We start from the raw sequence: 12,166 nt of genomic DNA on the forward strand, positions 1-12,166 counted from the left end.
GGGGAGGAGAGGGTCCGGAGATAAGACCTTCGCTGGGCGGGCCGAGGGCAAAGCCCGCGAGCTGCCGACTCGTGTGACCCAACCTGGCTGCCCCGTGGCCTCGGTGACCGCTGCTGGCAGTCAGCAGCAGTCGGCGTTGACGCGCTCAGGTCGCGTAGCTGCGCCGCGGAACAAGCTCGTTGAGAGCAGCTCGCCACGGCTCGGTGAGGAGGGACCCCGAGGGCGAGGCAGGAGCCGGCGGAGAGGTGCGGGGCCGGCGGGGTCGGGCTGCGCTGGAGGCCCGGACCTGGAGCGGCGGTGAGCTGGGGGGTGGGGTGGGATTAGGGGCGGTGGAGCTGGAATCTACCGTCCCCTGGCCCGCGCTGGGCTCCAGGTTCCCGCCGCCCTCCGGGACACCGCTGGGATGTTTGCGGGCAGCGGGACGGAATTCGACCCCAGTTCTCCCAAACCTTTTCCCAAAGAAGCGACCTGAAGAATTCGGTGCGGGAAGGGAGAAGCAGGTCAGGGGAATTGGGGTCCCAGGGATTTTTTTTCTACTGGACTCTCGCTGGGACGCAGCTAACAAAACCAAACCCTCCCTTTGCTGAGTGTTGCTGCTGCATCAACACAGTTCTGAGCAACTGTCTCAGGACCAGAATTACAGAAACAAAGGAAGGCCGCCCCAGCTCCATTCCGGTATTCCTCACAACCCCCTGCCCCGCAGGCCAGGTTGGATCTCTGCTGCCTACCCAGCACCCTCTGGCCCCGGGCCCCCCGGTGGTAGCAGTAGGGGCTTGTTTCTAAAGGCAAAATAAAACGTGGAAGCAGAGAATATGTTCTTCCCCATCATCCGCTGGACCTTCCATGAGAAGTTTCTATCTCTCAAAGAGAAAAGGCCAGGTTTTCCATCGGGCTGGTGGCTGGTGCTCAGGGCTGCTGCAGAGGTGATGTGGAAGGAGGAGGGAGGTGATGTGTGGAGGGCTCCTTAGGGGAGCTGGCCCGCCACCTTTGGAGGACCCATCAGTTCAGGTTTGGGAGTGCCTTATGTTAACTAGTTTTGCACAAGTTGCCTTTGACACAAGTAAGAATGCTGAGCTGGGATCCTGCCATGTGAGTAGGAGCTGGAAGATGTGACCTTTAAAGTGCTGACAATCTCAAAAGGCTCAGGACTAACTCTTGGGCTAAGGTTGAACCCATGGATCAAGATGTTAAGTATTGGCCTGATCCATAAAAAGGAGATGGCCTTCTGGCCACAACAAGAGGCACTGGTGAGCTGCCAGCACCCGGACAGATTTATTTCTTCAGAGGGAGGGCCGGTGGTCCTGGTGAGAGAGCCACGGACTTGGCGTCTTCCAGTTTGCCTGCCTGCCTGTCTGCCTCCACTCACTGCCCCTGGGCACGGGTGGAGGGGGTTTCTCTCCTCCCCAGACATTTGAGCAGGAGTTGCTCCTTGGACAGCGTGGTGATGCTCTTTGTTGAAATTGGTGGTGTCCTCAAGGCTGACACCACAGACTGTCCCCAAGGCTGTCAGCGTCTGTAGAGCTACTAAGAGTTGGAAGGATGTTAATCTGGCTCAGCCACTGGTTTGACAGTTGAGAAATCCCTTCTGAGGTGTGAAAGGGTTTGCCCAGCACCCCAACTGTTTCCTGAAAACAGAAGCCTGGGCAGCTGTTTTCTCCTTTCCTCTCCATTTTATGTCTGTGTCCTGTGCCCTGTGCACGTTGGGGGTGAGGAACACCCATTCCCTCACCCATTTAGATTTGGGGACGGATGCCATCTTCTGTCCTTCTGAGGCTCTCAGCACAGAGCATTAAGGGAAGTGCTGACTAGGTACCCGAGCAACTGGAGTGGGACCCCTGGGAAAGTCAGCTGGAGTTTAGGCATCCGTATTCCTTTCTCTGACACCCCAGAAAAGGTGTTTCCTGGAAAACAAGGAGATCATCAGGTTATTTACACCTTGGTTAACCTTAAGCCTGATTTTTTTTTTTTGTAACACCCATGATGTTGGCCCCACTGACCTCGGGAGACACTGAGAAATTTCCATAGAAGCGAAGCATTGAAGAGAAAGTATTGAGTGATGAGAAATCAAAGGGGGAACGTTGAGTTCAAAAGTCATATTGTTCTGGAATTCTGTGGAAGCTTTGTTGTTTTGAAGGGATGGGCAGTGGCTTCTGACTGCCTTTCACTCGGAAGCCAACATCTGTTATGTACCCTGACTCTGACTCTCACTTTGCCCCATTTGACAGGTATAATACACTAATAGAAACAGTCTAATATGTGTAGGCTTACAGTTTCCTCTAAAAAAATAATCTAGCAGTTGAGGAGAAAGAAAAGTCTATTATAAGAATAGATACTTATTGCATCTACTGGGCTAGTTGATTCCTAGTACAAAGTTTGTTCATTCCCTCACTGACTTGAAGAAATATGTATTGAGTGCACACTATGTGCCAGGTACTGAGTATAGAGCACTGTCATTAAGACAAATAGGGCTCTGATCTCATGGAGTTTGCATTGCAGAATTGAGGGATGAGAAAGATGAAGTCAGATAGTACTATATGTCTTGAAGAAAAGGAAATAGTTCCCTGTGGTAGAGCATCACAGGGTGTGTGTGTGTGTGTGTGTGTGTGTGTGTGTGTATGTGTTTGAGAGAGAGGGAGGGGCGGGGGTGAGAGGGGCCCAGCTTATTGGATTGAACCTAGAGGAAAGGCTTTTCTGAGAGATGGCCTTTGGATAAGCCTTCAGAAGATGGGCCGATAGTTCCAGTGGACGGAACCACCAGGGCACTGTCCTGGGGATAAGTTCAGCATGTTCCAGGCACAGCTGGAAGGCAGAGTGGCTAGAGGAAGGGGAGAGAGAAGGAGAACCACGGACTGAGGTTGAGGGGCAGGGACCAGGTCGGGCAGAGCCTTCTAGGCTGCAGTAAGCCGTCGGGGCTCTAAGTGCAGTGAGAAGCCAAAAGCAGAGGTGTGACAGGACATGTTCTGTTTTTTCAGAGTAACTCCGGGTGCTCTGGGAAGAATGGGTGGTGATGGGGGTAAAGAGGAGAGGTAAGGAGGCCAGCTCCCAGTTTGTTGAGAGTGAGCTAGTGGAAGGTAGACGCAGGAGGTGAGCAGAAGCTATTTTTGCAGGTAGAGTGGGAAGTTAGTGTTTTCTCTCTCAAATTTCCCACTTATGTAATTGCTATATCTTATAAAAACAAATAAGCTAATGAATATGCCTTTAAAGGTAGTATAAGATTTTGTTACTATCATTATTTGCTAATATTGTGTTACTTTGAATTCCCCATGCATCATTTTCAAAATTTTTATAATTTTTAATGTCCTTTTATTTATCTTATTCTTCTCAATAAATATAACTTATTATACGTAAAAATGTTCTGCTTCATTCAGAGTGTTGGGAACCCTTGACTAAGAGCTGCCCATAAAACACACCATTGTGGAATGTTGTGATATTAATGTTAACCTGAAAGCTGGCTTATGTTTGGAAGTCTAACGTGATCAGGTAAAATTCAAAGTGGAGTTTGTGAAGTTGGGAGTTGGGGAAAATACAGAGGAGAGTTAGCAGCTTTGCCTTTGTTCTGGATACACCTATGCACAAACATCTCTTGGGCAAAGATCTTATTTTTAAAGGTTTTATTTATTTTATTTTTAGACAGAGGGAAAGGGAAAGAGAAAAGAGGGAGAGAAACATCAGTGCGTGGTTGCCTTTCATGTACACCCAGACCTGCAACCCAGGCCGGTGTCCTGACTGGGAATCAAACTGGCGACCTTTTGGTTCCCAGCTCAACCCACAGAGCTCCATGAGCCAGGGCAGGTGAAGATCTTTTGGTAATTGAAAATCTGTATGTGGCAGCATATTTATTTCTGGACATGGCTGTGAACCAGAGTTGAATAGGATTGTTTCCCTTAGTAAAGCACTCTGTCTCAAAGGAAGCTTGTGAACGTTCCCTAATTGGTCACTGGCTAGATTTTAGGGGGCCAGGGAAGAGTGTCAATGTTGTTTACCAACTAATGTAGAGGTGACCTCAGCAACAGAACAAGCAGCTGCTATTACAAAGCAACCCTGTTTCTCTTTGCTGTCTCATTTTGAAGTGGAACTCACTAAACGGAAATGTTTCTGTTTACAAGAAAAAGGAGGCCCTTCCTCACATGGTGTGAGAGGGAAGAGCCAGCTCTTAGCAGCTTCATGGTCTCTTGGTTATCTTCACTTGCCAGAACCCATGCATTATTTATTGGTCAGTGCATCTGAATTTCAGCTTGAAGCAGCCACTCTGGTGATTCAAACTGCAGACAAAATGTGACAGTAATTCAGGGTCCTGTATGGTTTCCTTTCTGCCATATTTACCATCTTAGTCTCTTAGGGTGGAGGATGGTTGAGGCATCTTTTAAAAAAAGGTTCGAGTTCCTCCTGGAGGCCACTAATCTATTCTGTTTGAGTTATATGTTTTGAAATGTTGAGTTAGCTGCTATCTTCTATAAATCAGTAGATTTTACATACAAATGTAGTTTTCCAGCATTTTTTGAAAAACAAACTGGAAGATCTGGTAACAAGGGGTTCTTGTGCCTGCGTGACGGCGATCAGCCGATGAGTGGAGTGGCTCCCTTCAGACAGTCCCATGCATCAAGGCCCCCACCACTGACGTTTCTGGTGCACAGCTCTGTGTAACTCATGGAAGTTTGTGAGGGCAACTTTTCCCTCAAGTCCCTTGCCCCGTCCACCACAGATGAAAGTAAACAAGACTGAGACGTGATCTGCTTGGAGAGGAGAGGTGGCCAGTTTCTTAGGGGAAAAAGGCCTTGAGCAGTGGCCAGTTTCTCAGGGGAAAAAAGCATCGAGGCTTCTCCTCCATAACCTTTTATTGGGTTGTAATACACAGGAATACAGGGTGACAAGGATCAAACTGTAGATAAAATTTCAAAGAAATCTGAGGACTTTCTATAAGTCAGTGTCTGTCAGGAAGAGAGTTGCAGAAACTTTGGGAGACATACTCATTTCCTGCTTGGACCCTTATCATATGAATGAAAACACTCTTAGCAGAGCAGATTTCATAGGTTTATCAGGAAATCTTTGTGATGCCAGATTTTTTTCCCCCCTGGGCATGCTCTAGCAAGGCAAGGAGTGGCACCCCTCCCCATCAGGTATTCAGGTTTAAGGGGATTAGAGTCAGAAGTGCTTCTCCCAGAAGACATGGTGACTCGGGCTATGTCACATGGGGGGGGCAAGAGTCCATTGCTCTTTGTTGCAGCCCCCCACCCCAGTCCTTCCATGATGGCCTCCCAAGTGGTCCAGTCTGGCTTAGGTTGCTCCCCACTGTGAGGAGATATACCCATCATGGACTTCCAACCATGCTTTGGGGGCAGGGAGAGGAAACTGAGGCAGCATTTGCTACCAGAGTCAAGGTTTGTTTATTGGCTCGAATTCCAGAGATCACTCACTCATCCTTAGCCACAGGGGGTAGAGTTACGATTCTGAAACCAGGCAGAGCCGTCCACAACAGAAGTTGCCTGGCTGGCCCTCAGAGACTTCTGATCATAACCCTCAGGTTTAGGGTTATCTGGCCTGTCTGTTCAACTTTCACCTCCTTCAATGCAGGTATCCTTCTCCGGATCCTTGCTGGTTGGCAGTCCCCAGACCTGTGCTTACACTGTCCTCTAAGAGAGAGAACATGGATCCAAGTAAAACATGTCCCCTTTCCATAATTCTCTTAACTGCCATATGCTGTCTGGGTTTTCCCCCAGGGTAAACATCCCTGGCTCCTTCAACAACTTCTTGTGTGACTTGCTGCCTTGTTCCCTCCCTGGTCTAGTTATTGTTGGGTTATCGTTGCCTTGACTAAACTTTCACTAATGACAGTCCCTTTGGCCCCAACAGTTCCGTAAGGTGTAGTTTAACTGGTGTGCAGTGTCCCAGTATGCTTCCCCTGTGACATCCAGGTGCTCGGCGAACTTAGAAAACTGCCAGACATCTGGACGTTTGCAAACTGGATGCTGATGAGTTCCCATTTTCAAAATCTACATAAAATCGGTCAATTTCATTTTAGTTGCAGCTGCTAAGTACTTGTATCTATAAATGGTTGTTTTATTAAATTACTTCCCCAATAGGGTATTGCTTCTTATTTTGCTTTCTTGATCTTTATCACTTTTCTTAGGTTGTGAAATGATTTCACAAGGGTTGTGTTCTACTTCCCAAGTTAACAGGCGTTAGGCACTTTTGCAGAAGTCACTTAGATGTTATACATCTGAGATAATGTCTGCACTAAATTTTGATCCCATTAGTTCATATAGGGAAGAGAAAATAATATTCAGAGTGGGTGTTTTTTCTCTTTTTAATTTTCAAAATGAACAAGTATGAAGTAAGGAAATTTGTGTTGATGCTTTTAAAAGGAGTCAGATTCTTAGATAAAGATGGAACCTCAGAGTCTCATCAGACCCAGGCACCCATCCCTTTTTTCAGCACGCCTGGGAGAGGACCAGTTAGCGGTGTTTAAATCCTTCTCATCATAGAGAACTCTCTCTACTTTGTGAGATAAACATTGCAAATGGCTTGTATTGACCAGGCATCTGTCTGGCTATAACTTGTTTCAAGATGAAATAAACAAGGATGTGGTTTCACTGCATTCCGTAGACGAGGGTTTCCCAATCTCAGCATTACTGACATTTGGGGCTGGATATTTCTGGGTCGTGGGAGTTGCCCCAGTGCATTGTAGGATGGATAGCAGCATCCCCGGTCTGGTCCCACCAGGTGCCACTAGCACTCGCTCCCAGGAGTGACAGGCAAAAGTGTCCCCAGACATTGCCAGGTCTCTTCTAGGAAGCAGAACCACTCTGGCTGAGAGCCACTGCCATAGGATGGTGTTCTAGCTGCCTTTAGCCTGTTTCAGAATGAAATACTGTGTCCTTATCAAGCAAACGTATAGTTGCTTTTCAACACTGGTACAGAAAAGTGTCTGAGGTCATTTATATCCAGTTACGAGCAGCAGTTTCCACAAGACAAAACTGCTTCTCAGGGGAAGGAATGGGTGTAAAGTTACAGAAATTTGGACTTTCAGTGTTACCGCTTTCCATAATTTTTGAATTTTTATTTTATTTTTTATCTTTCTTATATTTTCCATTACCATTTAGTCCCCCCATCCCCTCTCCCCAGCAGTCACCACACTGTTGTCTATGTCCATGAGTCATTTCTCATTTTTCCTCACTCCCTCCAGTCCCTAACCTCCCCTCCCCAACCAGCCGTCATGTGTTCTTCGTCTATGAATCTGTCTCTGTTTTGCTTCTTAGTTCAGTTTGTTCATTAGATTCCACATATGAGTGAGATCATACGGTATTTGTCTTTTTCTGACTGGTTTATTATACTTAGCATAATGTTCTTTGGGTCCATCCATACTGTTGCAAAGGGTAAAGCTTTTTTCTTTTTTATGGTCAAGTAGAATTCTATTGTGTAAATGTGCCATAGCTGTTTCATCCACTCATCTAGTGATGGACACTGGGCTGCTTCCATATCCTGGTGACTATAAATAACACTGCAATGAACATAGGGGTGCATATATTGTTTTGAATTAGTGTTTTGGGTTCCTTCGGATAAATTCCCAGAAGTGGGACTGCTGGATCAAAAGGCAGATCCATTTTTAATTTTTTGAGGTATCTCCATACTGCTTTCCACAGTGGCTGCACCAGTCTGCGTTCCCACCAACAGCACAAAAGGGTTCCCCTTCTCCACAACCTTGTCAGCACTTGTTGTTTGTTGAGTTATTGACGATGGCCATTCTGACCGGTATGAGATGATATCTCATTGTGGTTTTAATTTGTGTTTCTCTGATGATTAGTGATGTTGAGCATCTTTTCATATGTCTAGCGGCCATCTCTATGTCCTCTTTGGAGAAGTGTCTATTCAGGTCTTTGCTCAACTTTTAATTGGGCTGTTTGTTTTTTTGGTGTTGAATTTTACAGGTACTTCATACATTTTGGATATTAACTCCTTATCAGATATATTGGTGAATATGTTCTCCCATTCTGCGGGATGACTTTTTATTTTGTTGATGATTTCCTTTACTGTGAAATTTTTGAATTTTTAAACAACAAATATGTAACACTTACATAAAATAACAACAAAAGGTACTACAATAAAAAACCTTAATGCTTGCTTAAAAATCAGGGCTGGAAGATTGACGATCTCCTGCCTCCATCCTATTGTAAAATATCCAAAGCAGGAGATTTCATCTTCTTTTTAAAAATTTTTATTTATTTATCTTTAGATGGGAAGAGAAGGAGAGAGGGAGAGAAATATCAATGTGTGGTTGCCTCTCATGCGTCCCCTGCCGGGAACTGGCCTGCAACCTAGGCCCGTGCCCTGACTGGGAATCGAACCACAATACTCTGGTTCACAGGCCCACGCTCAATCCACTGAGCTATGCCAGCCAGGGAGATTTCATCTTCTTAATCATTCAGTTGGTATTGGGTCAGTTGTGAGATTTCAAAAATCCCTTACTTTAACTTTAGCTGAAAATAAATCGATCTCTTATTTGCCCTCTGGTCTCATTCTGAAACTTTCTATGCTTCGTATCAGTTGCTATTGCTGCTATTACAGTTTATCACAAATTTATTAGCTTAAAGCAACACAAATCTATAATCGTGCAGTTCTGTAGGTCAGACATCTAAAATGGCTTCACAGGGCTAAAATCCAGGGGCTTTCAGGGCTGGGTTCCTTTCTGGAGGCCCTGGGGGGACATCTGTCTCCTTCCCTTGTCCAGATTCTGGACGGCCATGCATGTTCTTTGGTTTATGGCCACGTCTCTCCATCTTCGAAGCCAGCAAGGGTGGGTTGGCTTTTTCTCACATGTCATCACTTTGACTTCCTCTTCTGCCTCTCTCTTCCACTTTTAAGAACATTTGTGGTTTTTTTAACAGACAAATTTTAATATATACACACAGTTCTACATATAATGCAGCACCACGCACCATGCAGGGCATTTACTTTTATACATTCAGATATATTTGAAACACTTCTTAAGACTACAAAACAGAATGTAGAAAAATAAACAGGAATATATTCAACACTTGAAAAAGTAATGATAAAGAATATAAAGTACTATTTTCCTTTTAATACTTCAGAAGATATTATATATTTTTTTACAGTTAACATCAAAAAGTGATCATATTTTCACATGCTATTAAGTATCATTTGTACTCATTGTAAAGCCCTGTCATTTTTCACACTTAAGTTGTTTTCTGGCTGTGGCTGGGTGCTCTGTTGGATAGACAGTACGCCGAGGTTGCATGTGGGTGTAGTCCCTGGTCAGGGCACATACAAGAATCAGCCAATGAATGCATGAATAAGCATAACAATAAACTGATCTCTCTTTCTTTTTTCTTTAAAATCAATTTTAAAAATTAAAAAAAACCTCGAGCTCTGTAACTGCAATTTTAATCCATTCAGGTAACCTCAACCCTAAAGTTACCATTTTTCAGCATTAAGACATGCACCCACCCCTCTCCTGGGATTTTGTAAAACTTCGGAGGGAAAATTCAAATTAGTGGGTAGCAAATGGCTGACGCTAGTAGCCAAACCTTAGGTCTCTGAAATTGATAGGCTGGAACCGAGTCATTATTAAGATTTTAAACAAAAACAATAGCATTTAGACATTACATAAGCAGCAAAATATAGCAAACAGAAATAGTGTGCCCAAATATGCATTCTCTTCAGCTACACTAAGATGAACCTTGCCTAGTACCCCCAGGGGAAAGATTACGTTTCCCTCCTCTAAAAAAATAAATGAGACGTAAAGAAATATTGTTAGCTTCCAGGATGGCTGAATATTTTCAGAACCAGAAGTGGTTAGAAAGGGAATTTATTGCACCAAGTCAAGTGGTAAACAAGTTTGCAGTTCACAGAGATAGCAATTCACCCTGGAGTCACAAAGGAAACCCAGTGTGAGTGTATACACAGAGTTCACTCAGAGGCGTCCAGACTTCTGGTGTCTTGGGGCCTCCGTGGAAGAAGAGTTCCTTTGGGCCACACGTTATACACATAAACACTAACGAAAATAAATCTCATAATATTTTAAGTAAATTTACAATTTTCTATTGGGCTGCATTCATAGCCATCCTGGGCCACAGGTGGCTGATGGGCTGCGGGTTGGACACCTTATTAACTACATCAACATGGTCGTTTGGGAAAACCTGTTCCTGCCACATCAAGAATATTCCGGGATAATCTTCCTAAATTCAATTAGTGACCTTAATTCCATCTGCAACCTTAGTTCCCCTTTGCCATGTAACATAACAAATTCCCAGGTACTGGAGGTTAGGATGTTGGGTTTTTTGGTGGGGGTAGAGGGAAGTACTGTCATTTTTCTGCCTGCCATACACTCCCGCCCCAGAAGTCACTAAAAAAAGAGTCTGACAAAGAGCATGGATACCTGCGAAACAGCTCTTTCTTTCTCTTTGCCAGTAACAGAAGACTTATCTGTTGCCGGGACTGCGTTTTACTTTGACTCATTCGTTAGCTCTTGACAGAAATTATGAACTTGAGAAGGACATTTTACGTAGTGTTCTGGTTTATCTGTATTTTAAAAGGGAGATGATGCCCCAAGAGAATTTGACAGTGACAGACAATGGGGGAAAACAGGGTTAGTGGACGTAACGGTAGTTAGTGTCTCTGAGACCTTGGCTGAAATTTGAAGAGCGCATAGGAAACTGTGGGTCAGTGGTAGTTACAAAGCCCACAGAAGAAAGACAAAAAGATGTTATTTCTAGATGGATTGAAACAGGATGTGTTCTCTGAGCTCTCATTTGAAGTCTTCCCAATCCACCAGGACGATATTTTATGGAGAGGTCAAAGAGCCGAATTTGAAGAAAATGGTTTTCAGGCTTTAGTGTTTAAAGAACTGATTTTTAAAAAGTAGGCATTCTCATAGATTTAAAATATTGAAAAAGAGAAAAGTAGAGGGGAGGATAAAAAATTACCTTTAGTTTCTAGCTATACAATAATACCCTTTAAAGAAGGTCAAGCTTGTAAATATTTGTTATTTCTTTATTTTGTTTCTTCTTGTCTCATCCTCCTCCCTTTTTTTAATGTATCTGGGACCAAGAATAATTTTCGCAAATCTCTATGTAACATTTTACTAAATATTCAGCATAAATACTTTTCATGATCATAGAAACCCTTCTTAAATATCGTCTTAAAATTATTTCTTATTAGTAAAGCAATACATGGTATTATAAAATATGTTAAACATAATGGAAAAAACAAACAATTCCATTACCCTTGTTCTATATTAATAGTCTTTTTAGTATGAATTTTTAATGGCAATTTTATATCCTTTATCCAATTAAAAAATTGCATTGTAAACAGTTTCTTAAGTCATAAAGAAGTATTTTGTAATCATCATGTTAATTACAAGAAAATTCCATTGGTGATATTCTCTTATTGTTTAACATCTGTGCAGTTTCCATGTGTGCACGCGTGTGCATTAGGCTTTCCACAGTTGGAACAAAGGCCATAGTGCATGCATGTTCAGGGCTTTGCTTCCCCGTGTGTAAGATGTCTTTGTGTGTTGACTCAGATATGCTGTGTGCAGAGCACAAATTGATGGTTGCCAGATGGCAGAAGGATGGAGGGGATAGGTGAAGAAAGATGAAGGGATTAAGTGCACATTGACACTTATGACATGGTCACAGGGATGTAAAGTACAGCATGGGTAATGTCGACAGTAATACTGTAATAACTATGTACAGTGTCATGGTGATACAGTCTTATTGGGGTGACCGCTTCATAAGTTATATGAATGGCTAACCACTCTGAAACTAATACAGTATTGTATGCTGACTGTAATTGAAAAATAAAAGAGTTTAAAAAAAATAAAGGAGTTTAAAAATAAAATAAGTAAAATACTCCAAGAGTGCAAAAATCTTTTTATTCCCAAACATCGTGACTGACACATAGGCACTCTTAAAATTGAGTAATTGAAAACATAAACAATTGAATGAATGACTGAATGAATGAATCAGCCCATTATTAAATCATTTTAGAGGATGAAATCAGAGAACACATATGATAGGGTGATGAAAAACTCTCGACAGTTAGTACTTGTTTTTCCATTGCAGCAGTTTCTGAACACCATATTCTGGAACTGGCTGTGTCCAAATCCCTAGTGAGCCAAGGTGCAGCTGGCCAGGCCTGCCTCCTGAAG

At 43.5% G+C, this 12,166-nt stretch overlaps 1 protein-coding gene across 2 annotated transcripts in view; it reads left to right on the top strand.

Annotated features, from left to right (window-relative positions):
• Positions 1-12,166, top strand: part of PLA2G7 (phospholipase A2 group VII) — a 33,831-nt gene continuing 21,665 nt past the window's right edge. The window contains exon 1 of one of the 2 annotated variants that reach the window (XM_053668350.1): positions 1-203. The gene's annotated coding sequence lies outside the window, so the exon portion shown is untranslated. Of the gene's footprint in view, positions 204-265; positions 298-12,166 lie in introns of those variants that run through there. The other variant, XM_053668351.1, reaches the window with a different exon arrangement.

This window comes from Artibeus jamaicensis, unplaced genomic scaffold (genome assembly GCF_021234435.1).
Source record: "Artibeus jamaicensis isolate MK-2021 breed Jamaican fruit bat unplaced genomic scaffold, CSHL_Jam_final contig_484, whole genome shotgun sequence".
Classification (NCBI taxonomy): Eukaryota; Metazoa; Chordata; class Mammalia; order Chiroptera; family Phyllostomidae; genus Artibeus; species Artibeus jamaicensis.